This window comes from Zalophus californianus, chromosome 1 (genome assembly GCF_009762305.2).
Source record: "Zalophus californianus isolate mZalCal1 chromosome 1, mZalCal1.pri.v2, whole genome shotgun sequence".
Classification (NCBI taxonomy): domain Eukaryota; kingdom Metazoa; phylum Chordata; class Mammalia; order Carnivora; family Otariidae; genus Zalophus; species Zalophus californianus.
This window is the reverse complement of record NC_045595.1, coordinates 99,910,207-99,936,979: the sequence shown is the minus strand read 5'-3', so window position 1 is coordinate 99,936,979 and position 26,773 is coordinate 99,910,207. Positions and strand designations below refer to the sequence as shown.

The 26,773-nt window shown below is 36.0% G+C and overlaps 1 long non-coding RNA gene across 1 annotated transcript in view; it reads right to left on the bottom strand.

Moving 5' to 3' along the window:
• The window catches only part of LOC113916241, a 38,067-nt gene extending 32,049 nt beyond the window's left edge, over positions 1 to 6,018 (bottom strand). Inside the window, exon 1 of the long non-coding RNA XR_003517888.2 lies at positions 5,953 to 6,018. This is a non-coding gene — a long non-coding RNA (uncharacterized LOC113916241). The remainder of the gene's footprint in view (positions 1 to 5,952) is intronic.
• Between the last annotated feature and the right edge of the window lie 20,755 nt (positions 6,019 to 26,773).

Sequence of the window (26,773 nt, the reverse complement as noted above, 5' to 3'; positions counted from 1 at the left end):
CAGACCCTCACATGCTACTCCAGAGGCAGACGTTGTCCTAGAGGAGACCTTCACAGGGTCTTTGGAAGAAACTGCAATGTACCCCAATAAGAACCAGCATTTGGGTATTGGTCGCACAGAACCGAAGAGCTGTCAGTCATCGTCATATTGAGAATATGTAACAACTAACATGGAGGGGGCAGCCATCTTATCAGGAGTCGTTACAGAGGAAGTAACATCTGTTTTCTTCTCACTGTTTCCCACCCTACCTTCAGAGAAGGAAGTGAAGAAGGTTAGGTATGAGGAAGCAAAACATGCCCTCCATCTTACCACAAGCCACCGGCACCTCTGGTGTAATCCTCTTGGCGTGGGTGAGGGTATGGAGAAGCACTGGGATTGATGTTAAAATGGAATTATTAAATTGAATATTACTAATATTGTTGAAAATGCTAATATCTAATATATAAAGAGCTAATATACCACTAAAAGATAAAAATTGAAATAATGGGCCCTTAAGTCATAAAATCAGAATTTTATTTACACCCATCAGATTGACAAAAATATAAAAGCTAAACAATATACTCGTTAGGAAGGATGTAGAAAAAGGGGCACTCTCACACCTTGCTGGTAGGACTGCAGAATGGTATCACTTTCTATAGAAGAAAATTTGGCAATATCTAAAATGTGTATCTATGCATTTGCCCCTAGACTCAGCCCACACTTCTAGGAAATTACCCTAAAAATACACCTCCATAAATATTAAACACCTCATATACCAGGTTATTCACTCTAGCATTATTTGTAATAGCAAAATATTGGAAGCAGTCCAAATATCCATACATAGGAGATTAAGTAAACTATACTTCATCTGCACAATGAAATACTGCTCATCCATAAAAATGAATGACAGCGAGATGGACAAAATGAAGGAAGAGAATCCAAGAGTGGAGTCAGAGATGCAGGGGCTGGAGAGAGTGGAGCTGAAACCACAGGATAGGGGTGGGGGTAGAGGGGCACAACGCTATGGACTTAGAGGACAGAGCATCAAGCAACATAGAATTAATCTCAGACCCTAAAACCTAATGGAATTTATCCTGCTGCGTTGTTAACTTGCTTTAGACCAACAACCCCTTTTATTCTTTCCATTTTCTCGCTTTCAGAATAGGAATGTCTACCCTAAGCCTGTCTCATCATTGTACTCTGGAAGCAGATAATTGTTTTCTAGTTCATAGGTCCAGAGATGGGAAAGGAATTTTGCCCCATGATGGAGGTCTTACTCAGTTTAGGCTACTATGATATAATACCACAGACTAAGTGGTTTAAACAACATACATTTATTCCTCACAGTTCTGGAGACTAAGAAGTCCAGAGTCAAAGCACCAATAGATCTGGTATCTGGTGAGAGCCCTCTTCCAGGTCGTAGACTGCCAACTTCTCATTTTATCCTCATATGGCATAAGGGGATGAGGTAGCTCTCTGAGGACCCTATTATAAGGGCACTAATCCCATTCATGAGGGTTCCACTGTCATCATCTAATTACTTCCCAAAGGTCCCACCTCCGAATACCATTACACTGTTAGGATTTCAACATGAATTTTGGGTGGATACAAACACGCAATTGATTTCAATGAACCATAACCCCTCACTCATACCTGATTTAGAGGATTTAAAAGATGAGATTTGGAGCTTTTTTGAGTTGATTATGTACAGATGAGATTTTAGAGTTAGAGTCATGCTAGAAGAGATTAGACTTTTGGAGACACAGGATGAAGTGAATGTATTTTCCAAGGACATGAATTTTGTTGGGCCAGAGTAGATTATTATGGGTTGAAAAGTGTCACCCAAAAGTCGTGTCTATCAGGAACCTCAGAATGAGAACTTACTTGGGAATGAGGTCTTTTCAGATAAAATTAGTTAATATATAAGGCCATCATGGATTAGGGTGGGGCCCAAATCCAACTTGACTGGTTTCCTTATAAGAAGGCAGTGGTGCAGGGTTCCTCGGTGGCTCAGTCAGTTAAGCACTCATGTCATGATCCCAAGGGTCCTGGGATCAAGCCCCAATGAGCGGGGAGCCTGTTTCTCCCTCTCCAGCTCCCTCTGCTTGTGCTCTTTCTCTCTCTGTCAAATAAAAAAGGGGGGGGGGCAGTTGTGCAGAGACATAGCAGGAAGAAAGCCACATGAAGACAGTGGAAGAGACTGGAGCGATGAAGCCACAAGGCAAAAAATGCCAAGGGTAGCTGGCAACCACCAGAAGCTAAAAAGAACCAAAAGATTCTCCTCTAGATCCTTCAAAGGAAGCAAGACCCAGCTGATTCCTTGATTCCAGGCTTCCAGCCTCCAGGACTGTGAGAAAATACATTTTTTGTTATTGTTTAAAAAAATGGGAATATGAAAAAATATGCTTACATTTTCAAGTCAAAAAAGTGAGATGCAGAATAATATATATAGTAGTTCTACCTTTGGTGTAAAAAAGAAGAGAGAAAGTTATACACACACACACACACACACACACACACACAAGATAAACCATAAACTAAAGAAATGATTACATGTAGAAAGTTAGTAAAAGTAAGATGGAAGGAATAGGAATGGGAGGGAGGTTTCTCTGGGTATATCTTTTGATATTACTTAATATTTTTATAACCATGTAAAGGTTTTAAATATTCAATAAATACAATTAAGTCAAAAGAATAAAAGAGATCTTAAAACTGTCTATAAAAAGAAATAAATGAATCTATTTTTTATCAAAGTAATAATTGAACCATGCAGAAAAAAATAATTCATTTTTGGACATAGTCTCTGACCAAATATCCAAAGAAATTATCTGTCCAACTGAGAAAATTTATATATGGGCTGGATATTAGACAATATTACGGATCTTTTTTTAAAATTTCTGTATTTCCATTCAAATTTCCCCAGTTTCCATAACATTTCCAAGAAATTATTAATTATTCACTTTCTAGAGTGATAATGGTATGTGGTATTCTTATTCTTAAGAGATGCATTTTATATTTTATAAGGAAAACAATTGCCATAATGCCTACAACTTGCTTTTAAATAGTAAGCCAAATATATATACACATACACACAAGGAGGGAATTATGTCTATTTTTATATAATTGGTACGCATATATAATAAAGTAGAAGGTACGTGGTGATCTTTATACTTCTTTATACTTTCTAGTCTATATACTATCTATGGGTTTGAACATTTTCAAAACAAAGAGTTGGGGGGGAAATGAATAGGTTCATAACCTGGAAGAATTCTGGACTCAGGCAGAGAACACAAATGGAGTCAGAGACTCCGAGGAGAAAAGGATTCTATTAACTGGGCACAGTTAGTGACTGTTACTGGAAAAATAAAACTAATCCATGTTTGTACCCCAAAGAGTGGGGTCGTTCATTACATGTAGACTACCAACTCTTTAAGGAGCCTCTCTGGGATCAATTTTTTTTTTTTTTTTTTTTAATTCCTGTATGCCAGGGATCATACTCATCCCTGGGACTAAAGGATTCTAGAGAAAGGGAAGATCCTTCAGAGTTGACAGCAGCCAAGTCTAACTTAACTTGTCAATAGAAGAAAAAAGCAAAGCACCATCATTAAACAGTATAAAACTGTCATTGTAACTCACGATCAGATGAAGCCAGCACAGTCAAAATGGATTACAAAGGCAAACGAAAACTAAGAAAACAGAAGGGAGATGTGCCTGTCCTGAGACTGTTGTGCTCAGACCATCTCTTCAATCCTGTTCTGAACTCTAATTTGGGGACAAGCTGATGCCTGCAGGCCACCTTTCCCAGGTTCCTATGTCAGCCAGCTTGCAGCAGACTTTGGCCAATGGAAAATTTTGGAAAGAAAGCAGAGGGCAGGAGACAGGGAAGGAGTAAAGCCAGGGTGTTTATAGCCTCCTTCCCTGGCTGGGTGGGTTCTTCTGCAGCAGCTGGGTGAATCCAGCCTCCACCAGATAGGCTTCCATGCTTCCAATTCCTAATGTTTGTGCAGAACTCCCTGGGCACTGCTCATATTTTCTCTTCCCCTTTCCGCTCTAGCCTAGGGGTGGCTGGAGCCTCCTACTGTTCCCAGTGGGCTATCTCCCCATTTTCTGCTAGCATGTCAACCTTCCCTTTCTTGCTCAAATAATGCCTTTGTAAATTCCCCATGTTTTAAATATACAGAATTATTTTTTCCTCTTTGGATCCTGATGATTCAGAATGTGAAAGGGAAAGAAGAGGTAAAAAGAGAATGAATTATTGGCACAGTCGTATATGAAAACACACACAATAGGTAGAGAATGGCAAATACTCTGAGAGTATTAACCAGTGTACACCATTCTCTTCTATAGAACCTAGTACTTTTAACTTTTGAGCCTGATTACATGTAGAAAGTTAGCCAAATCTCATCAGTCATCTGACAACAACAGCATAATGGTTAAGAACATAAATTCTAGAGCTAGAAAACCTGGGTTTATATCAGCTTTACCACTAACAGTTCTGTCACTTTAGGTAGTTATTTAACCTTTCTGTGCGTTGGTTTCCTTATCTGCAAAGTGAGGGTAATAATACTATGTACTTCATGTAGAGTTAAAATGTGTACAAAGTGAGCACAATAAATATTCTTTAATTCACTTATTTCGTTCATTTTTACACAGCAAACTTATGAACTGATTACTGTTTACTGTGTTACTTTTTCCATACAATTATTTTCATGTCTGGTCACAGTTTTCAAGGTACTTTATATGTACACCTCCATTCCACCCAGCAATCTAGCTGAGATAGATTGAATAGGTCATTAGTGAACCATCCTTGGGATCCTACCCTGCTTATTTTTAACAAATCCTCCAACTTTGTATGGCAAAAATTACATGTAAAATACAAAAGGCATTTGAAAGCCATCCATTAGGAATAATCTTGTAGGTGGCCTTATTAATACTGATATATTTTTAATAAAAAATAAAACCTATATCGAACCAATATCAAGAAAACAAATTGGAGAAAGTAATCAGTTGTGAAATCAACAAAGCCAATAACAGAATTTAGAGATGGCTACTCTACAATTTGAAATCCTGTCATTAACCCTGATTTATAAGAATCTGTAGGGAAGATTGACAACTCAGGAGACAACATACTGGAAGGACCTAGAAGAAAGGGAAATGTGGGTGGAAAATAATTCATTAGCTCTATTACCTCAGTTTAATTCAGTGAAAGGAGTTATTTTACTCATCATTGTTTCCAAGGAAACTATGGTTGACTCATCTCACAGTTCAGTATCTTGCAATCACATATACATGTCATGAACACAACAGTTCTTACTCTACAATTCATCTATGTGCTTAATGCCCACATAGCGTACACCTTGAGAGCAGTATCCATTTGTAGTAAAATTGAATTTAACCTGAATGTTTATCTAATGTTTTCGGTCTTATTATTTTCAATGATCCTTTGTTAAAATAAAACCACATTCATTAATAGATGGCCAGATTATACTTATTTGCCTTCTCTTACCATACTGACATACAATATATCACAAAATCACCAATTTAAACAAAAAGGTATTTTAAACCATGAGCCCACAAATTATCAGTACATGCCAGTCTTTCTTATATTTTCTCTTGTGTAAATTTCATCGTAAAAAACCTAAGTGTAAATATGCATAGATGTAAAAGCAAAGGCAAAGTATGAAGATTTTTCAAACTGGACTATATGAAAATACCACCACTTATTTGTCATATTTTCCCCAAAGGCACCTAAATTATTAAGTAAAAGCTTCCTGAGCTTTTAAGACACCGGATATTTGAAACCTTGTAAAAGCTGACATTCCTGAGGTGGAATATTTCATTTAGCTGTTGTTAATATTCAGTGCCTGGCCAGACATCATTAAATTAGTGGGCAAAGGTAAAACATACTGTACAGAAAGAATTATATCACAAAACTCCTTGCCATCAGGTAAAGGTAGTATTAGTGAGTTCAACCTTGATAATGAGGGTATACCAACTGGGAGTTCTCCTTGTCTGCCGGTATTGTGGAGCGCCTCCAGGTTCCACTCATCAATCAGAATAGAACACTGCATGACTGCATAAACAGAAAACATTCTCAAGGTCTGAGGTGATTGCAGGAAAATTTTAGAATGTTGTAGTAAAACAAACTTCTCTAAGTTTTAGGGCAGAATTTGTAAACTGCACTTTGAGAGCATACATAGAACATACATATATCTTGGGAATTTCCATGAATTATTAATAAGTATCCCAATGCAAAGGGATAACAATTCTAGTGAGGCTCAACATAGGATGACAATCCTGAGTCATAGTCATACAGAAATGATCAGCAGAAACAATAATTCAATAAGCAAAATGTCACCCTAAACCAGAACAGATGAAATTCTCAAGCTCTCCAAGCTAAGGATTTTCACAATTCCTGAAATGTGATGTTGGGAAATATTTTCAGACCTCTGACTTTGTTGATATCTAAATCTGTCCACATCTATATAGCTAGCTGGTAAGCTTTTTGTTGTTGTTGTTTTAAATATGCTTCATGTAACAGTAGAGTCATCTAAATAAGGATCTCATTTCATCACATTTAATCAGTTTAGAAGACCTATTAGTCATTTCCACTCCCAAATCAATTTATTGTGCTAAATACCCTGGAAGAGACAAGTACACATACTACACATTCCTATTCTACCCAATGCCCCTGTCACCACTGTACAAACTACTCTATATGCTAGGTGGACAGGCTGTCTACACCGAGTGAATCCAAATGTACTGTTCTGTATTTAAAATCTACTCATTCCACACCTGGATAAAAGGAACTAACAAGGACCAGATTTACCCAACTACCTGAAACAACTAAAAATATGGTAAATATTTTTTAAAAGTTTAAGATGTTGGACATCAGGCAACAAAGGACAATGATCCCTAATTGATGGGAAACAAATGAGATGAGCCCTACACTCACCCCTTATTACTGTCTGTTGGGTTTCAAAGCTCAGGCACAGGGGACAGGAACCTAGGCTGAACACCCTCAAACTTTCCAAGGATCTTAGGAAGCTTAGGAAGGCCAAAGCAGCTAGTGAAAGCAGAGTATTTAAAAGGAGAATGCTACACAAAGATTCTTCATAGATCTGCAGGAGTCTGCAGCTTAATATCCATGAACACAGGTGTTTGAGGAAACTACCGAAGCTAGAGAATTAACCAGCACAATACCCACAGTTCCCACAGGTTCTTGAATAGTTCCTCTTCCCATCAGTCAGAGTCAAAGACCTCATCATTCATAGGCATCAAATTTCATGGAGAACTCAGAAAGGTTTTGCCTCAATAGTGGGGAAAATTTACCCTAGATAACACAATTCCCCTTACCTAGCAAAGCTTAAAAACAAGGCCCCAAAACTACCTTCAAGTAACTAAAATATCTCCTAGTTAAAAACTCAGAAATATTCATAGGACTGCAAAATTATCCACTAACCAACAAGATAAAATTCACAATGAATATCTGACATGTAATTACAATTTTCTATCCAAAAAAGCAGAACAATATGAGGCATAATGAGGAGAAATTTAATCAATTGAAACTGACCCAGAAACAACACAAATAATAGAAGTAGTCAACAAGGACATAAAAATTATTAATGGATTTCATGTGTTTAAGTAGTTAGCGGAAAGATTTAAGTGTTAAGTAAAGGCATGGAAGATTTTACATAGCCACAATTTAAATTCTAGAAATAAAAACTAAAATATTACAGATGAAAATACCCAGGATAGGATTAAGGACATATTAGACACAGTAGAATATAAGATTAGTAAACTTAAAATATAATAGTAGAAATTATTAAGTATGAAGAACACACACTTAAAGTGTCCTAAGTTTTGTGTAATTGGGAGTCCTCAAAAGGAAGAGGAGAGAAAAAATATTTGAAGAAAATGTAAGCAAATTTTCCAAATTTAATTAAAACTATGAACTCAGTTGGAACAAACAATTCTAAAATCTGTATGGAACCAGAAAAGACCCTGAATAGGTAGGGGAATGTTGAAAAAGAAAACCAAAGCTGAGGGCATCACAATGCCTGACTTCAAGCCCTATTACAATGCTGTGATCATCAAGACAGTATGGTACTGGCACAAAAACAGACACATAGATCAGTGGGACAGAATAGAGAGCCCAGAAATGGACCCTCAACTCTATGATCAACTAATCTTTGACAAAACTGGAAAGAATATCCAATGGAAAAAAGACAGTCTCTTCAAAAAATTGTGCTGGGAAAATTGGACAGCCACATGCAGAAGAATGAAACTGGACCATTCTCTTACACCATACACAAAGATAAACCCAAAATGGATGAAAGACCTAAATACGAGACAGGAATCCATCAAAATCCTAGAGGAGAACACAGGCACTAACCTCTTCAACTTCGGCCATAGCAGCCTCTTTCAAGACACATCTCTAACGACAAGGGAAACAAAAGCAAAAATGAACTATTGGGACTTCATCAAGATAAAAAGCTTTTGCACAGCAAAGGAAACAGTCAACAAAACCAAAAAGCAACCTATGGAATGGGAGAAGATATTTGCAAATGTTTTATCGGATAAAGGGCTGATATCCAAGATCTATAAAGAACTTATCAAACTCAACATCCAAAAAACAAAAAATCCAGTCAAAACTAAAATGAGATACCACCTCACTCCAGTCAGAATGGTTAGAATTAAAAAGTCAGGAAACAACAAATGTTGGCAAGGATGCAGAGAAAGGGCAACCCTCTTACACTATTGGTGGAAATGCAAAGCTGGTGCAGCCACTCTGGAAAACAGTCTGGAGATTCCTCAAGTTAAAAATAGAGCTACCCTACAACCCAGCAATTGCACCATAGGTATTTACCCCAAAGATACAAATGTAATGATCTGAACGGGCACCTGCATCCCAATGTTTATAGCAGCAATGTCCACAGCAGCCAAACTATGGAAAGAGCCAAGATGTCCATCAACAGATGAATGGATAAAGAAGATGTGGTATATATACGTGTGTGTATATATGTATATGTATATAGGTATATACACACAATGGAATATTACTCAGCTGTCAGAAAGAATGACTACTTACCATTTATATCGATGTGGATGGAACTGGAGGGGATTATGCTAAGTGAAATAAGTCAAGCAGAGAAAGACAATTATCATATGGTTTCACTCATATGTAGAACATAAGGAATAGCACAGAGGATCATAGGGGAAGGGAGGGAAAATGGAATGGGAAAAAATCAGAGAGGGACACAAACCATGAGAGATTCTGGACCTCTGGGAAACAAACTGAGGGTTGCAGAAGGGGAGATGGGTGCAGGGATGGGGTAACTGGGTGATGGGCATTAAGGAGGGCATGTGATGTAATGAGCACTGGGTGTTATACGCAACTGATGAATCACTGAACACTACATCAGAAACTAATGATATACTATATGTTGGCTAATTGAATTTAAATTAAAAAAACCTATAAACTCGCAAACCCAAGAAGCTCAACAAACTTCAGGCACAAGAAACAAAAAGAAAACTACACCACAGTACTTAAAGCCAGTGATAAAAAGAAAACCTTAAAAGCAGCCAGAAGGGGAAAAAAAAAAAAAAAACATACTTATGTATAGAGAACAAAGTTTAGAATGACAGGAGCCTTTTGACTGGAAATAATCTAAACCAGAAGACAGTAAAACCACCACTTGGAAGGACTGAAAGAACAAGAAAACTGCCAACATAGATTTTAGGAACAGTAAAATGTTTTTGTTTTGTTTTGTTTTGTTTCATAAACAAAGGTGAAATAAAGACTTTTTCAGATATATTAAAGCTAAAAGAATTCATTATCAGAAAATCCATGCTATAAAAAATGTTAAAGGATATCCTTCAGTAAGAAGGAAATACCAAAAGAAAATCTGTATCTACACATACAAAAAAATGAAATAGTAACTACATGGATAAACATAAAAGTTTTTTTTTTAGTTTCTTGAAATATAATTGTTTAAATAAAAAAAAACAGTGCACTGTGTGATTCATTATATATGTAGAAGCTAAATGTATGACAAAAATAGTGCACAGCCTAGAAGGGGAAAATGCAATTATCCTATTGTATGGATCTTATATTACTCATGGAGTGGTATACTAGCACTTAAAGGCAGACTTTGAAGTTTAAAAGGAGTACTATAAAACCTAAAGCAACCCCTAACATAAGCCCACAAAGGGGATGGTGGTGAACGGAATCATAAATAGTTAAATGATCCAAAAGAAAACAGGCAAAGGGAAAAGGGATAAAAACAAAAGATGAGACAAATTAAAAACAAATAGCAGAAATATAAATTTAAACCAAACCATATAAATAAATACATTAAATATAAGTAGCTCATTCCTAATGTGAGTGGGTTTCCTCCCATCAGCCTGAATAGAACAAAAAAAGCTGACCCTTTCTAAGAGAGAATTCTTCCTGCCTGACTGCCTCTGAACAGAGACATGAGCTTTGCCCTGTCTTGGGACTCGAACTGAAACACTGGCTCTTCTTGGATACAGGGTCTGTCAGCCTTTGGACTGGAATACACCATCAGTTCCCCTGGTGCTCAGGCCTTCAGTCTCTAACTGGACAATGCCAGAGGGCTTTCCTGCGTCTCCAAGCTTGCTGACTCACCCTGCAGATCCTGGCACTTGCTAGCCCTCATAACTGCATGAGACCAGTCCTTATCATACCTCTTCTAAAAATATATATATATTATTGTTACCAATAGGTTTTATATATACACATATGTTTATACACACACACACACACCCCTACATATATACATATAGTTTCTGTTATTGACTGCTTCATTCCCCTGAAGAACTTGGGAGAACCCGTGAGGAGCCCTGACTCAACACCGTTTTAACACTACTCAAAATTTTTAAAAGTGGTTTAGTACATTAACAGCAAAGTGAATTTAAGAGCATATTACCAAGAATAAAGAGGATCATTTCACAATAATAAAGAGGTCAAATTAAGAGGCATAATAATCCTAAACATTTGTTTCCAATACAGAGCTTCAATATATATGAAGAAAAAACTGATAGAAGTGCAAAGAGAAATAAACAAATTCACATTTACAGTCTAGGATTTCAATACCACTCTCTCAATAATTAATAGAAGAAGAGGCACTCACCCATATCCTCAGGGCCAATTGTTCCTCTCGTGGTAGCGAGGTGTCTAGAATTCACTCCAGGAGGCCACTGCTGCTGGTTCCTGGAGTCTGTTTCCTTAATAACAGCCTCAGGGTATTGCTCACCATTTCTGACCGGACAAACTGCCAGCCTCCTGGAGGTAGAGCTGTTCCTTTCACCCAGGAAATGTTCTCTTTTGAACAGCACAGGGCCTGGTCCAGATTGGTGGAGTCTACGGTTTCCCAAGAGGGCAAACAGCGTTCAGTTGGAGCCCACAGAGGGAGCTTTGTGGCTGCTGGGTGCTGAGCGTCAGAAGAAGCTTCAAGAATGGTGCAGTCAGGCCACAGATGCCACTGCCTTGACCACTCATCCCAAGGGGAGCTGGAGCACTTGGGATCATGGGAGTTCCATAGGAACCACCTGAGTAAGAGAAGCAGTAACCGAACACTTGAAACTATCAACCACCTTGACCTAATTTACGTTTAGATAACACTCCGTCTAACAACAGCATGACACTTATTTCTCAAGAAAAACAGAACATATACCAAGATAGAGCATATGCTGGTCGGCAAGTCTCAATAAATCTTTAAGAATTCTATTTTCTGACCAAAATGAAAAATTAGAAATAAATAACAAATTCATCTGGAAATGCCTAAATATTTGGAAACTGAATAACATACTTCAAAATAACTCATGGGTCAAAGAATAAACCAAAAAGCCTGTAAGAAAGTATTTTAAACTGAATGAAAATGAGAAGACAACATATCAGAATTTGTAGGATGCAACTTAAGCAGTGATTAGAGGAAAACTTACAGCATGAAATGCCTATATTAGAAGAGAAGAAAGGTCTCAAGTCAATGACCTCACTACATACCTTCCACTAGAAAATGAAGAAAGCATAAACAGAAAGCAAGCATAAGAGAGGAAATAATGAAGATCAGAGCAGACATCAATGAAAATAGAAAACAGAAATACAATAGAGAAAGTAAGAAAACCAAATCATTGCAGATGCTATAAATATTTAAAAGTAACTAAGGAATACTATGAGCTACTTTATGCCAATAAATTTGGCAACATAGGAAATGAAGAGATTCCTTGGGGGACAAAATAACAATGCTTACTCATGAAGAAGTAGTTGAATAAATCTCTTAAACTATGTGAATTGGGAGTGCAGTTTAAAATCCCAACAAAAGTAAACTATTCACAGATGACATGATCATATATGTAGAAAACATGATGCAGGCTTCAAAAAAGTGACTAGAACAGTAGGTGAATTTAACAAGCTTTCAGAATACAAGATCACTGTATAAAAATTTTATTTCCATATACTGGTGATGACCATTTGGAACTTGAAATTTTAAAATCATATTTATAATAACATCAAGAAATATGAATTAGTTTTGGATATATCTAACTTAAGTGTGTAAAAATTTTACATGAACCCAATATATGATGACAAAATAAAAGAAGACCTAAGTAAATGGAAAGATATACATGTTCATGAATTAGAAGGAAATTTGTTTAAGATGGCAATCCTCCCAAAACTGATACATAGATTTAATGCAGTGTCAATTAAAATTCTAACAGACTTTTCTCTAGAAATTGATGATCTAATTCTAAAAGTCATATGGAAATGCAAAGGACATAGTATATAGTCAAAACACCTTTGAAAAAAGGAACTGAGGAACTTATTTTACCTGATTCACAGACACGATAAAACTATGGTAAAAAGCACAACAGCACAGTATTTGTGTCAAGGTAGACAAGTAGATCGATGGCAGACATTTAGAGTCCAGAGCGGGAGTTCACACATATATAGTAAATTGATTTTCAAGGAAGGAGCAAAGGTTTAACAATGGAGAAAGAGTAATCTTTCAATATACTGGGCTGGAACAATTAGATATCCATATATATAAATGAAACAAATTCCTCCATCTATCCTCACACTATATGAAAATGTTAATGTAAAATGATTCATGTATATAAAGGGAAAACTTAAAATTATAAAAGTTCTAGAAGAAAGCACAGGAAAAAATGTGATCCTGTATTCCTTAAGAACAGAGTTCTTAGCTAATCTAACAAAAGTATGACCCACAAAAGAAAAAAATTACAAATTGTATTTCATTAAAATTAGGAATTTCTGATCTTTGAAACATACTGTTAAGAGAAGGAAAAGACAAGCCACAGACTGGGATAAAATATGTGCAAACTCTAAATCTAATAAAGAATGTGAATCTAGACTATATAAAGAATTCTCAAAACTCAAATATTATTCAGCCATAAAAAAGGCTTGAAGACTATTACATGCAATGACTTGAATAAATTTTGAAAATGTTATGCTAAATGAAAGGAATCAGAAAAAAAGGTCACATATCAAATGATTCCATAGATATAAAATGTCTAGATTATGTAAATCCACAGAAATAGAAAGCAGATTAGTGAGTGCCAGAAGATGGGCTGAAGAGAAAATTGAGAGTGACTGAGATGGAGATTCTTTATGGGATGAAGGAAATGTTCTGAAAGAGATTGTGGGAATAGTTGTACAACAACGGTGAATATACTAAAAACCACTAAATTACACATTTTATATGGTGAATTTTATGTTATGTGGATTATTTCTTAATACTAAAAATTTTAAAAATCAAAAGCTCAATATTAATAAAACAAGTAACCCCACTTAAAAAATAGACAAAAACTTTGAACAGACCCTTTCCAAAGAAGATATATGCATGGCAATAAGCACAGGAACAGTTCCTCAGCAAATTAGTAATTAGAGAAATGCAAATTAAAACCACCAAGAGACAGCACAACACACACCTGAGTGGCTAAAATTAAAAACACTTGACCTTACCAAGTGTTATCAATATAAAACAACCGAAATCCTCACATACTACATGTGGGAATGTTAAATGTTACAACTGCTTTGAAAAAAAAGTTTGGTAGTTTCTTAAAAATTTAAATGTACACCTACCATATAACCTAGTCATTCCATTCCTGGTATTTACCCAAGTCAAATTAAATGTATGTATGCCCATAAAAATACCTGTACATGAATGTGCAGAATAGCATTACTTTTAATTATCCCAAACTGGAAACAATCCAAATGTCCCATATATCCAACTGCTGAAATGTGAATGAATAAAATATCATGGCATATCTATAAAATATAATATTACTTAGCAATTAAAATACATAAACTATTGATGCACATAATAATATGGGTAAATAGCAAAATAATTACATAAAATGAAAAAGCCAGGCAAAAACGAGTATATACTCTATGACTCCACTTATATAAAATTATAGTATATACGAACTCATTTTGTATTGCCCGAGGACAAGACAAGTGTTGCCTGAGGACAGGGACTAGGAGAGGCAAAGTTTGGAAGCAAGAGATTACAAAGGGATATGAGGAACTTTTTAAAAATTTTTTTTAATTTAAATTCAATTTAATTAACATACACTGTATTATTAGTTTCAGAGACATAATTTAGTGACTCATCAGTTGCACATAACACCTGGTGCTCATTACTTCAAGGGCCCTCCTTAATGCCCATCACAGTTACTCCATCCTCCCCACCACCCCCTCCAGCAACCCTCAGTTTGTTTCCTATAGTTAAGAGTCTCTTATGGTTTGCTTCCCTTTCTGTTTTCATCTTATTTTATTTTTGCTTCCCTTCCCCTATGTTCATCTGTTTTGTTTCTTAAATTCCACAAAAAGGTGAAATCATATGGTATTCGTCCTTCTCTGAATGACTCATTTCACGTAGCGTAATACCCTCTAGCTCCAACTACATCATTGCAAATGCAAGATTTCATTTTTTTGATGGCTGCATAATATTCTGTTGTATATATATACCAGATCTTCTTTATCCACTCATCTGTCAATGGACATCTGAGCTCTTCCCATAGTTTGACTATTGTGGACATTGCTGCTATAAACATTTGGTGCACGTGCCCCTTCGAATCACTATGTTTGTAGCCTTTGAATAAATACCTACTAGAGCAATTGCTGTGTTGTAGGGTAGCTCTATTTTTAACTTTTTGAGGAAACGCCATACTGTGTTCCAGAGTGGCTGAACCACTTTACATTCCCACCAACAATGTAAGAGGCTTCCCCTTTCTGTGCATCCTCGCCAACATCTGTTGTTTCCTGAGTTGTTAACTTTAGCCGTTCTGACTTGTGTGAGGTGATATCTCATTGTGGTTTTGATTTGTATTTCCCCAATGCCAAGTGATACTGAGCATTTTTCATGTGTCTGTTGACCATTTGTATGTCTTCTTCAGAGAAATGTCTGTTCATGTCTTCTGCCCATTTCTTGACTGGAATTTTTTGTTTTTTGGATGTTGAGTCTGATAAATTCTTTATAGATTTTGGATACTAGCCCTTTATCTGGTAAGACATTTGCAAACTATCTTCTCCCATTCTAAGGTTGCCTTTTAGTTTTGTTGACTATTTCCTTTGCTGTGCAAAAGCTTTTTATCTTGATGCAGTCCCAATAGTTCGTTTTTGCTTTTGTTTCCCTTGTCTTTGAAGATGTGTCTAGCCAGAAGTTGCTATGGCCGAGGTCACAAAGGTTGCTGCCTAGGTTCTCCTCTAGGAAGGGATATGAGGAACTTTTAACAGTAAAGCATGTGTTCATCATCCTGATCATGGTGGTAGTTTATTGGCATACAAATATATCAAATTTTATCAAATTACCCTTTTTAAATATGTGCAGTTCATCATGTGTCAACTAGACCTCAGTAAACTATTAAACTAAATTAATTTTTAAAATGGAACCAATAAATTGATTTAGTCTCTAGAGATATAATATCATGGATGCTTGGGGCCAGAGTAGGTGCCATTTTAGTCAAGTACTATGTGTAAACCAACATTAACAGGGTGCCAATTCTAAGATTCTCATTTTGGAAGTCAAGCTGCAGCAAAGAAAAGGGAAGCAATGTGCTAAAATAAATGAAAGACAACTCAGACACAAAATAAAACAGAATGCAAGAAAAGATGTTGCATGATTTCAGTTTAAGTATAGCCAGGCTAAACTTGGTTTCTTGAGATTCTTTTATTTTGCTTAGCTTCTTTGGGGGGATTCTATCCCTTGAAATCAAACTATCCAAGACTGGAACAGTCGTTTTCTATTAAGCCATTTATTTTCAAGCCTGGAACACAATAACAAATAAAGGATTTCTTGGTATTGTTCCAGATAAGTAAGTAGGTTACTGAACTGGTAGATAGTCTAGACTATTTTGGCCAAGATTTTATTGATAAATGCCTTGTTTGAGTTCCCTAAGAAAGAGACCTTGAGACTAGGATTCAAGTGAAAGTGATTTATTTAAGGTGATCCTAGAAAGGGCCCCTAGGTAGTGAGAGAGGGAAGGCAAGGTGGGCAATAAAGGATATGCTCTCAGGCCAGTTACCTCTATGACACTGGGGCTTAATACCACTAGGTAAATCTCAATGTTAGTGCTGAAAATGCACCTTAGAATTGGCCCAAACCAGGGGAAAGAGAACAAGGGGATTTATAGAGTAACTCCCACTGGTAATTGGTTGAAAAATGCTTGGGGGTTGTGGAGCATTGATTCTAACATCCCTTCACTATGACCTTGGGCAGAATGGTCTCTGGCTTCAAGAGATAACTCTCACGCAGTTGGAAGGAGGACTGGAGGGCTCTGCAGTGATAAGGCCCAAGGAGATAGTGTCAGGGGGCAAATGTCATCTGCTCTGCCCAAGTAGGACAAATCAGGCAAAACATCATTGCTTACAGAATTTTGCTTGAAGAAGACATATTCCCATCTGGAATTGCTGCATATTACACCTTCCCTAACTCTCTCCACTGAACTAACCTGGTTCTGTATTACCAATAGGGTAAGATCCGAAGTTGGTGGTGTGGTACAACAGGTCCCTGATTAGATATACCTGACCTACTTCATCAGTCATCTTTTACATGGTTCTACCATGTATAATACATTGAACTACCTGCAGTTCCTCAAATACACAATAATTTTGCATAGCAATACAACTTTAAATATGCTCCTCCCAGCAACTAGAAATACCTTTCCTCTATGATGAAGTCTTACTTACATTTCAATATACAACATGAGTATTGCCTTCTTTATGCGATTTCTACCTGAATACTCCAAGTGTGTGCCTCCTCTGTGTGTCTGTGTATATTCTTGAGATAGCACTTGTATTATGATTATGGATTCATTGCTCTATTACACCAGATCGTGAACTCCCTGGGGACAGAGATTATTGTATTCATCCTCTTAGCTCCAGTGGTTGGCATAACATTGTGCATATTGCAAATGCCTAATAACTTTTACTGAATTGTTTATGATTCCAGTAATTGGAAATAACATCAATAAATTAGTTAAATAAATGGCAATACATTTAAAGAGTAGAATATTTTTCAGCTCTTACATAGAATCAACTAGTGTTATGAGTATGGATATGCAAAATAAACCAAAATATATAACAAATGTTCAAACATCATGTTAAATGAGAGGAGTAAGTTATAAAATGCTATACACATAGCATAATCTATAATATTTTGTTAAATATATGTATATAATATGCATATATAATGTGTATTATATGAATATTAAAACATGCAAAAACTATATACCAAACTGTTAAAAATGATAATGCCTGAAAGGTAGAGTTATGGAACATATACTTTATACTTACAACTCTGTGTTGTTCTAATTTTTTTTAAAGATTTTATTTATTCATTAGAGAGAGAGAGAGAGAGAGAGAGCATGAGCAGTGGGAGAGGCAGAGGGAGAGGGAGAAACAGGCTCCCTGCCAAGCTAGGAGCCTGATGTGGGACTCGATCCCGGGACCTTGGGATCATGACCAGAGCCGAAGGCAGATGCTTAACCATCTGAGCCACCCAGGCACCCCTGTTCTAATTTTTTTTTATAACAAGAAGATAATCAGCTTTATAAGAAGAAAATAGCAATAAGGATAAATATACATAAATAATGCTTCATCAGGATGTTTGGAAACAGTAATGTGAGGGTCCAACTCAACTCTTTTTATTTAAATCAGACAATCTTAGAAGCTTAAGTTCCTTTTAATAGAGATTCCTTATAGATAGAAAAAGAAAGGTGATGGTGAAATCATAGTGAGGAGCCTATAAATGTCACCTGAAAGCATTTTATATATTTTAGGCTGAGACAGAGAAGATTTAGGTGGGGAGCATGAGCTGTCTTCAAATTCGTGAAGGGCTATTTTATGGAAGAGGTGTTAAATATGTCCTGTTTTGCCCTTGGGTTTTACTTGGGTCAGTGTATGAAACTTGTAGACAGAAAAATTTAAATTTGGTATAAAAGGAGATCTTTTCTTTTGTCATAATTCTATAAAGATAGAAAGATTCAGCCCCATGGCTTCCTGATTTTCACAATCCCTGAAGTTATTCAAATACAGTATGGAAAAACACATGTTAGAGCACTTGTGCAGAAACTCACAGCCTCCTTGGAAGGGGGTTTAAATACCCTCTAGGCTCCCTTCCAGCACTGAGGTTATGGTATTGTGAGATCAGAAGTTTCCAAAAGAGTTTAAAATTATTAGGACATGAAAAGCATTTCTACAAAAGAATTATTTTTTTCTTTATTAAATTTGGCTCAGATTACACAGCAAAAGCAAAATGAAAGGAAGTCTGGAGACATAGTTCTGTTCCAAACTTTCCAATAAATTCATTCATTCATAAATTCAAAATTTATTGAGTGTTAGCTATATGTCAAGAACTTACATGGGAAATATAAAGAAAAAGCATAGTCCAAGTCATTTGTATTCTGAAGGGGAAAAAACTTATTATAATAAACCCAACATGTGAATCAATAGAGGTACATACTGTTGAGTGGTGTTATAGAGGGGAGAAAGGACCTTGTCAAGAATTTCCAAAAGGTGTATGGGTAGAGGAATGAAGAAGTATGCAAGTGTATGAAAAAAAAAATGTAGATTTGAAGAAGTGTAAATAGTTTAATATTGCCAGAGCTGAGAATTCAAGTAGTAGATGAAACTAACCAAGTCAAAGTCAGATTGAAGAGGATTTTAAGTACCATTCTAAAAAACTGGGACTTTTCTTTGGAGACAATTGAGAGCCATAAAAAGGATTTTAATCAAAAAAATGATATCAGTTCTGCACTTTAGAAATAATTACCTGTCATCAAATTGAAGGAAGAGATGGTGGAAATTTAGATAAGAAAAGGAAAGCCAATCAAGAGAATATAACTGACTTTCCAAGGAGTGGCCAAGGAAATGGAGACAAATGAGAAGGAAAGAAGAGCCAATGAGAAGAGAGAATCAACAAGACTTAATGAGAAATTGAACGTGTTGTTGAGGGAAGTACAGATGATCCCTAACTTAACAATGGTCTCTAACTTAGGATTTTGTTAATTTTACAATGGTGCGAAAGTGATACACATTCAGTACAAACCATATTTCAAATTCGGAATTTTGATCTTTTTGGGGGGCTAGTGATATTCAATAGGATTTGCTCTGGTGATGCTGGGCAGTAAGCTGTAGCTCTCAGACAGTCACAAGATCATGAGGGTAAACAACCCATACACTTACAACCATTCTGTACCCATAGGACCCTTCTGTTTTTCACTTTCAGTACAGTATTCAATAAATTAGTTGAGATATTCAACACTTTATTATAAAATTGGTTTTGTATTAGATGATTTTGCTCAACTGTAAGCTAATGTGTGCTCTGAGCACATTTAAGATAGGTTAAGCTAAACTATGATGTTTAGTACATTAGGTATATTAAATGCACTTTTGACTTATGATATTTTCAACTTATATGAGTTTATTGGAACATAACCCCATCATAAGTTGAGGAAGATCTGTAGGAAAATTATATAGGGCTACAATGACTCTGGGTTTTACAACTGGATAGATTATCAAGATAAAGAAGGCAGAAAGAGAAGCCATTTCTGGGCAAAAATAAGAAATAAATACAAAACAGCAAACATTAATAACACAAAATCTTCTGTTGGAATTATTAAGAGAACTAATGGAGATGTGCTGGATATACTAGGAGATACAGCTCTGGAGGTCCATTTAAAGATCAGAACTAGAGCCACATATCTGGGAATCTTCAAAACATGGATGTTAGAGGAATCTATGGATATGGATGAGATTGCCAGACATAGAGGATATAACAAGAGGAGGAGAGAATACAATCTCTAGACCTCATACATTTAGGAGAATGTGGCAAAGGCAAGGTAAAGTTAATGGGTCAGATACCAGGACTGACCCTACAATGGAAAGCAAACTGCAATGGTAGATAAATCATAAAATGCAACTTTTTAAGAACTTCAATAAGACAGAAAGAAAGTAAATATTCATCAGCACCTAAAACAAAATGAAAATGGGTATCTAAATGGTGCATAGAAGACTGAAGCTATCGGGGCGCCTGGGTGGCTCAGTCGGTTAAGACTGAAGCTATCTTCACTCCAACAGTATCTGCTTAATGTAGGTGACATGGCACTTGGTTTTTATATCCTCTCAAGGTGCAAGGGACAAAAGAAAAAACCTAGAGCAAGCACAGTTTGGGCATTCATAATAACCACTCCTATACAGCTGAGTTCTCCAAAGTATCCCATCCTCAGAATAAGAGTAAACAAAAATAATTTATCCCCTCCCAAAAAAAGATAGGAAGGAAATTTTCCATCTTAAACTTTGATGCTAAGTGGAGAGAGGAAAAAAAAAAAAGTTCCCTTAAAATTCATAAGCACAAGCTAGGACTTACGCATAATACCTATGTTTTCCAGAAGTCCTCATGCAGAGAATTTAGTTTCAAATGCTTCCCAGCCCCCAGAGAATCAGGAAAAACAAGCATAGTCCTCTCTGGAGGAATCCACTCATCTAGGCCTTAGCTAAATCCTACTGAAAAATTCCAAGAAATATAAAACCAACAGAAATCACAAAATGTACAGGGAGAATATAGACTTATTTGATAGGCAGGAGACACAGCAGCAGAATCAGGTCTACAGTATTTCATATACTGGAACTGCCGAGCAACTAAATATAAAATAAGTAGAATGAAAATGGTTAAACAAGTAAAATCATTTTAAAATATGATAAAAGATTAAAACTCCAGAAAATGACCAGACATATTTACAAAAGAAAGTCAAATAGGCCTTCTAGAAGTTAAAGATATAATGAAATAAATTTACTTGTGAATTTCAAATAAAGTTGGCAGTTGACTAACTGCATATCTCTCCCTTCTGAAACCCTGTTGACAAGTTCAGTCAGCCCAGTGAGAACAGGAGAATGAATCGTATCAAGATTTTAGAAAATCTGAGAAAAGCTGGAAAATTGCTAGACAAGTAATAACAGATGGAGGTGAGCCAGGAAAACTGACTCCTAAAATGGAAATGGGAAGAGCAGAGAACTCAACTGATTTCATACTTCAGAATTCCCCAAAGGCTCAAAAATCCTGGCTATGCCAGTTACCCATGGAAATGGGATGTTGCTGAAAATATAAGAAAAAGAGGATTTGTTGAGATATATTAAGAAGTTAATTAGATTCTCCAGATTTCCTTCCTTGTTTCACACAGGTGCTTTCATTTCTAAGACCTCTGAGTCTCTTATTTTGAGATATTAGACAGAGTTGAAGGTAGGGCAGTGTTCAAAAAACATAAAATCAAAACAAAAATTTAAGAAATTAAGTAAAGTTAAACATGCCATTTGCTAAGAGACAGCCCCTTTCCCAAACTCCTTCCCCATTCCACACCCTAAACTCTACACCTCTCACCCTACATGGCTCCCAGAACGCTGGTTGGTAATTAGGTCTTTACCCTCAAAAGAAATCTGGAAAATCTAAAAACCTTAAATGAAAGATCTAAGATTATGATACCAGAAGTTTCACAAACAAAACCACATGACCTTCCAATGAAGCTTACAGACAATAGCTCTCAAAGGATTTCACCATCCTTAACCATGTGCAGACACCCAAAAATTAGCGCACATCCTGGGAAAGCCTCTAACACAGAGGCAGAGACAAAAGCGAACATACAGGAAGGATTACCCTGATGGAACAGAGAGGATACAAGAAAAGAAACCTCAATAACATAATAATTAATATCCTTAAGTAAACAGGAAAGATGACAAACCTGAAAATAAGAATATAATGCAATATAAAGGAATGCTCAGGAGAATAAAAGGAAGCTCTCAGTGATTAAAAATATAGTAGAAATAAGAAACCTTATAGAAGTGCTGAAAGATGGAGTCAAAGAAATATCTGAGCAAAAAGAATAGGATTATATATATATATGTTAGAAAACCAATCCAGGAGATGTAACTTCTACATAATGGGAGTTCTAAAAAGAGAGAACAGAGAAAATTGAAGGGAGGTAATCGTCAAAGAATTAACTCCAGAATATTTCCTACAACTGAAGAATCTGAGTTCCTACATCATAAAGAGCTTTTAACAGCTAAATTCTCAACTTTTATCATAAGAAGTCAACAAATAATCCCTAAACTGTCCAATGATAAGGATGCATTATAATCTATTATTTGGAACTACCCAGAGAAATGCCAAAATAATCAGAAAAGAAATCAAAAATAATTGTTCTTGAGAATAGGGAAATGCAAAGGGAGAGGCCCTGGGGACTGCTATTTTCCATAGTTTGTAGAATCATTTGATTTTTTTATGTAGATTTATTAGATAAAAATAAAAACTTAAAATGTAAAATAATCCTGAATGGATAGGTTTAATAGCAGCTTCAAGCAATACAGATGCAAAATAGAACTAATTAACTAGAAAAAAATATTCAGAATGCAGCAAAGAGAGATAAAGTGATAGAAAATATGAGAAAGGTTAAGACACGAGAACATGCATGAAGGCCTAGCATATGCCTAATTGGAGTCCCAGAAAAACAGATAATAAGGGAGAAGCACTACTTGAAGCAATAACGACTGAGGTTATTTTTTAGAACTAAGGGAAGACCCCATGTTCGGCTTTAGAAATCCCAAAGAAAGTTCAGAGATAAATGAGGAGTGAGGGTGCAATGGAATCAAAAGGGATACGAAATTTCTAGGGTAAGCCCTGGATCCACAATTCCGGTTACTTAATCTATCCTGTCAGCATTTCTTGACTGAAATGTATAAACATATTTAACTGGACTTTTTAAAGAGCTGATTTGTTTTGGGCAAAATATCTCAATGCTGGTAAGTAACACACACACACGTATAGGCTGACACCATGGAGACTATTTTGTGGACCAACATTACTGGTAAACTCAACCAGAATGATCAAACTTCTTTCTGAATATAGAAATTGCTTCATAGCTAAAGAGAAAATTTGTTTTCTCCTTTGGCAGACTCATTAGGCAATGTTGCCTGAGATACAAAGGAAAAAGCAGCTTGAAACATATTTAAGTTATGTACATATAATGCCACCGTGACTAATTGAAGAACAAAGGCATCAGGGAAACAGACCTTTGTTTTGCTTACATAATAAAAACCAGTCTCACTCATTCAACATATTAAATTAGCTATTTTGGCATTATGTAGACAAAAACCTTGGTTACCTAATTACAGAGTTAATTTCCTTTTGTCTTTCCTTAGCAACCTGTTTTCTGTGTGTTTATTATCTAATCATTATTAGTTTCTTCTTGGATGACCAGGTACGATTTAGACAGTAGAAGTATCATTTCAAAGTGGTTAACCCACATCACACTGTAATGAAATCCTTTGCCCTCAAGATTTTATATGATTTAAAAACGTAATGGACATGGCAATTGGAATTATGTGCAAGGCACAGGCAATGAAGAAACAGATCTTAAAAAAAAAAAAGGATTCATTTCTCTGTGAGTTAATTTAAAGCAGTTCTTTAGGGGTTGGCACATGTGACTAAAACATTGTCTTAATTGACAGCAAATGCTGCTTGTTAAAACTTCACAAACTGGTGCAATGCAAGACATAAGAATACCTGTCCTGATGCACTAGGATGTAGGGTGGGGATGGAAAGTGGGAATAAGATCTGTGAACGAGTGACAAGCCTTTCTTGGAAGGAGGTTGCTAATTAAACACACTAATACTGGTCCTAGGTAAGATGTTAGTTTAGCGAACACTTCCTCAAAGGACATTTTATAGACAATAAGAGCTCACACAGTGCCTATATTTCATGACTTTTGTATCATCAAATCTACATGGTGAAAAAAAATAGCTTCTTCACTTGCAGGAGAGTATTATAGTCAACCTTCTTTTGTAAATGTTCTTCCAGGCTGCTCAGAGTGTTATCTTGAATGATGCAAATATCTCCTGTGACTTTAAGTTGGGCATTTGGGGGATTGCCTTTCTTTTCTGTTGCTGAAAAGGGCACACTTTTCTATTGCTGGTACTTCTGTTTACTTCTTGTTCTTCAAACAAACATTTTAAGTGTAAATGGAATTAGAAAACCACCTTATTTCTTTTTGCTTCAGTGAGGTTACTCCGTAGTGCAGAAGAGTTGACTAAATTACTCTAAAGTTCAAGTTAAAAGGCACAGCACTCTGGGGAATGCCATGTGATATTCCCCAAGGAGATGGCAGGAGGCATGAATAATGTCCATTCAATTGGAAGTTGCAGTTGAAGTAAATTGATTGTTAATGAATTTTACTATTTATCTTTGTTTTGTTTTGGCCTTAGTCGATGCAGATAAGCAGTCAAGATGATGAGCAGTAGGTCTTCGCTGATGCTATTGAAAATCTAATTAAAGGTTCTTCTCATCTTAGATTATATTGGAATTCTAAAACATAAAGATGCTTCCATTAGTTAGGACCACCATAATTCACAGCAGTGCTAGGAGAAGTGGTGTTTAATTGCTTGTCAATAGGCTGTTGTTTAATGTTATTCACCTCAAATCAAACTTGCTCAAAGACAAATGTTCATGCTTTTATTAGCTGTACTCTGTGACACGGCATCCAAATAAACTGAGGATTAATAAATCAAAGTGAAGGGATTTGAACAGCAACATCTACTTTTCTGGGCATCCATGATACCCAAATGCGTACTTTTTATTAAAATTCTCAAAAAGTAAAATGACATTATTTGAAGGCATGAAAACAAATTCTTTGCCATTATTCTGAACATACCACCATTTTTAGTGTTATTTTGCATGTTGGAAAGTAGAACTCCTCTTTTCACTCATAATTTCCCATGTGTCTATATTGCACCAGATATATTCTCATTATACACACATCTTTGACACAAACCCTCCCCTTAGGCAGATTATATCGAGTTTACTTTTGCATTCCCATTTAAAACTAAGTGTTAACATAAAGCAGTTACTTCCCAATGTGTGGAGACTGTGAAAGACTGAATATTGAATAAATAGGTGGAAATGTCAGAGGTTTGCCCATCAGCATCCAGGGAGTCAGGAGAGGCCAGCCAGCATTTGCCCCCGGCTTCTGACAAGCATCTCACTTGAGTTCTTACTTTTCCGCTTGTTTTGTTGTTCTTTCACCTCCTCTTAATTTCTTTAGGCCAACAAGAATATTATGAGCACCCATTCTGTGTAAATTAGGGATATACTAATTGTACTCGTGGTTTCTTCCCTCATTAAAGTTCCTGCTGGGTATGGAAGATAATGGATACAAATATGAATAATTTAGAGTAAAAAGTTACATCCTAAGAGAAATGCAAATGAGGTTGCATGGCAGCCTCCATCTTTTCAATGCCACCATTAATTTACCACATTTTCCTTAATCCTAAAACAGTATAGATTTTTAAGGCTTATCAATTTAGGAGTAGAATTTCGAGAAAAGATATTATATTAAAATGTACACATTTAAATACTACCCAACAATAGCATACACTTATCTGCAAAATTCCATGCCACATTGTTCATAAGTATTAGCATCTCAGTCATGACACATTCTAAGTCTAAAGATTGTTCTGATAAATTTTGCCAATCAGAGGGTCAGCATAACATCACAGGGATTACCAGTGCACCCGATCCTAATTTCTTCAGCACCTTTTAGGAACAACAGTATAATTGTGAAACACATCAGATAATCTTAGAGTTTCTTCTCCATTCACTATTTGGTTAAACTCTTATTTACTTGCTTTGCTTTTATATGGCTCTTAATTAAATGAGTGATAGTCCTCAGGACTCAAAAACTGATCCCCAAAATCTTGTCTAGTCCTGAAAGGTCTATGATCAATTCCAAGAGTTTTGGCAATATTGTTGTCTTGAATTATACTGGATGGCAAAAGACAAGTGATCATCTAGGTTCATAGTAACTTTTCATTCCAATGCTCCCTAAGGGTATATTTTTTTCTGAGGACATTTAAATAACAAATACAGATCCAAATTTAAAATTCAACCAGCTCTGGTGATACTGAGGCAGATAACTCTTCTTAAGTGGCAGTCTGATGAAACAGCAGTCAGATGAACAGCTGCCTTTAATTCTTGGCCATCATACTATGAGCTCAGAAATGACAATGACTTTATAATTTATTTCACTGCCCAAAGGCTTATAGGCTTCTTTTGACATCAATTATATTTTGACACCAATTGAAAGATGCTTCCCAATTTCAGAACCACTAAAATTAAAAGTAAATTGAATTTTTTAGAATTGAAAAAATATGGCCCATAACTTGGGGTAATTTAATAAAATCACATTCCCCATTTTTATATTTGCC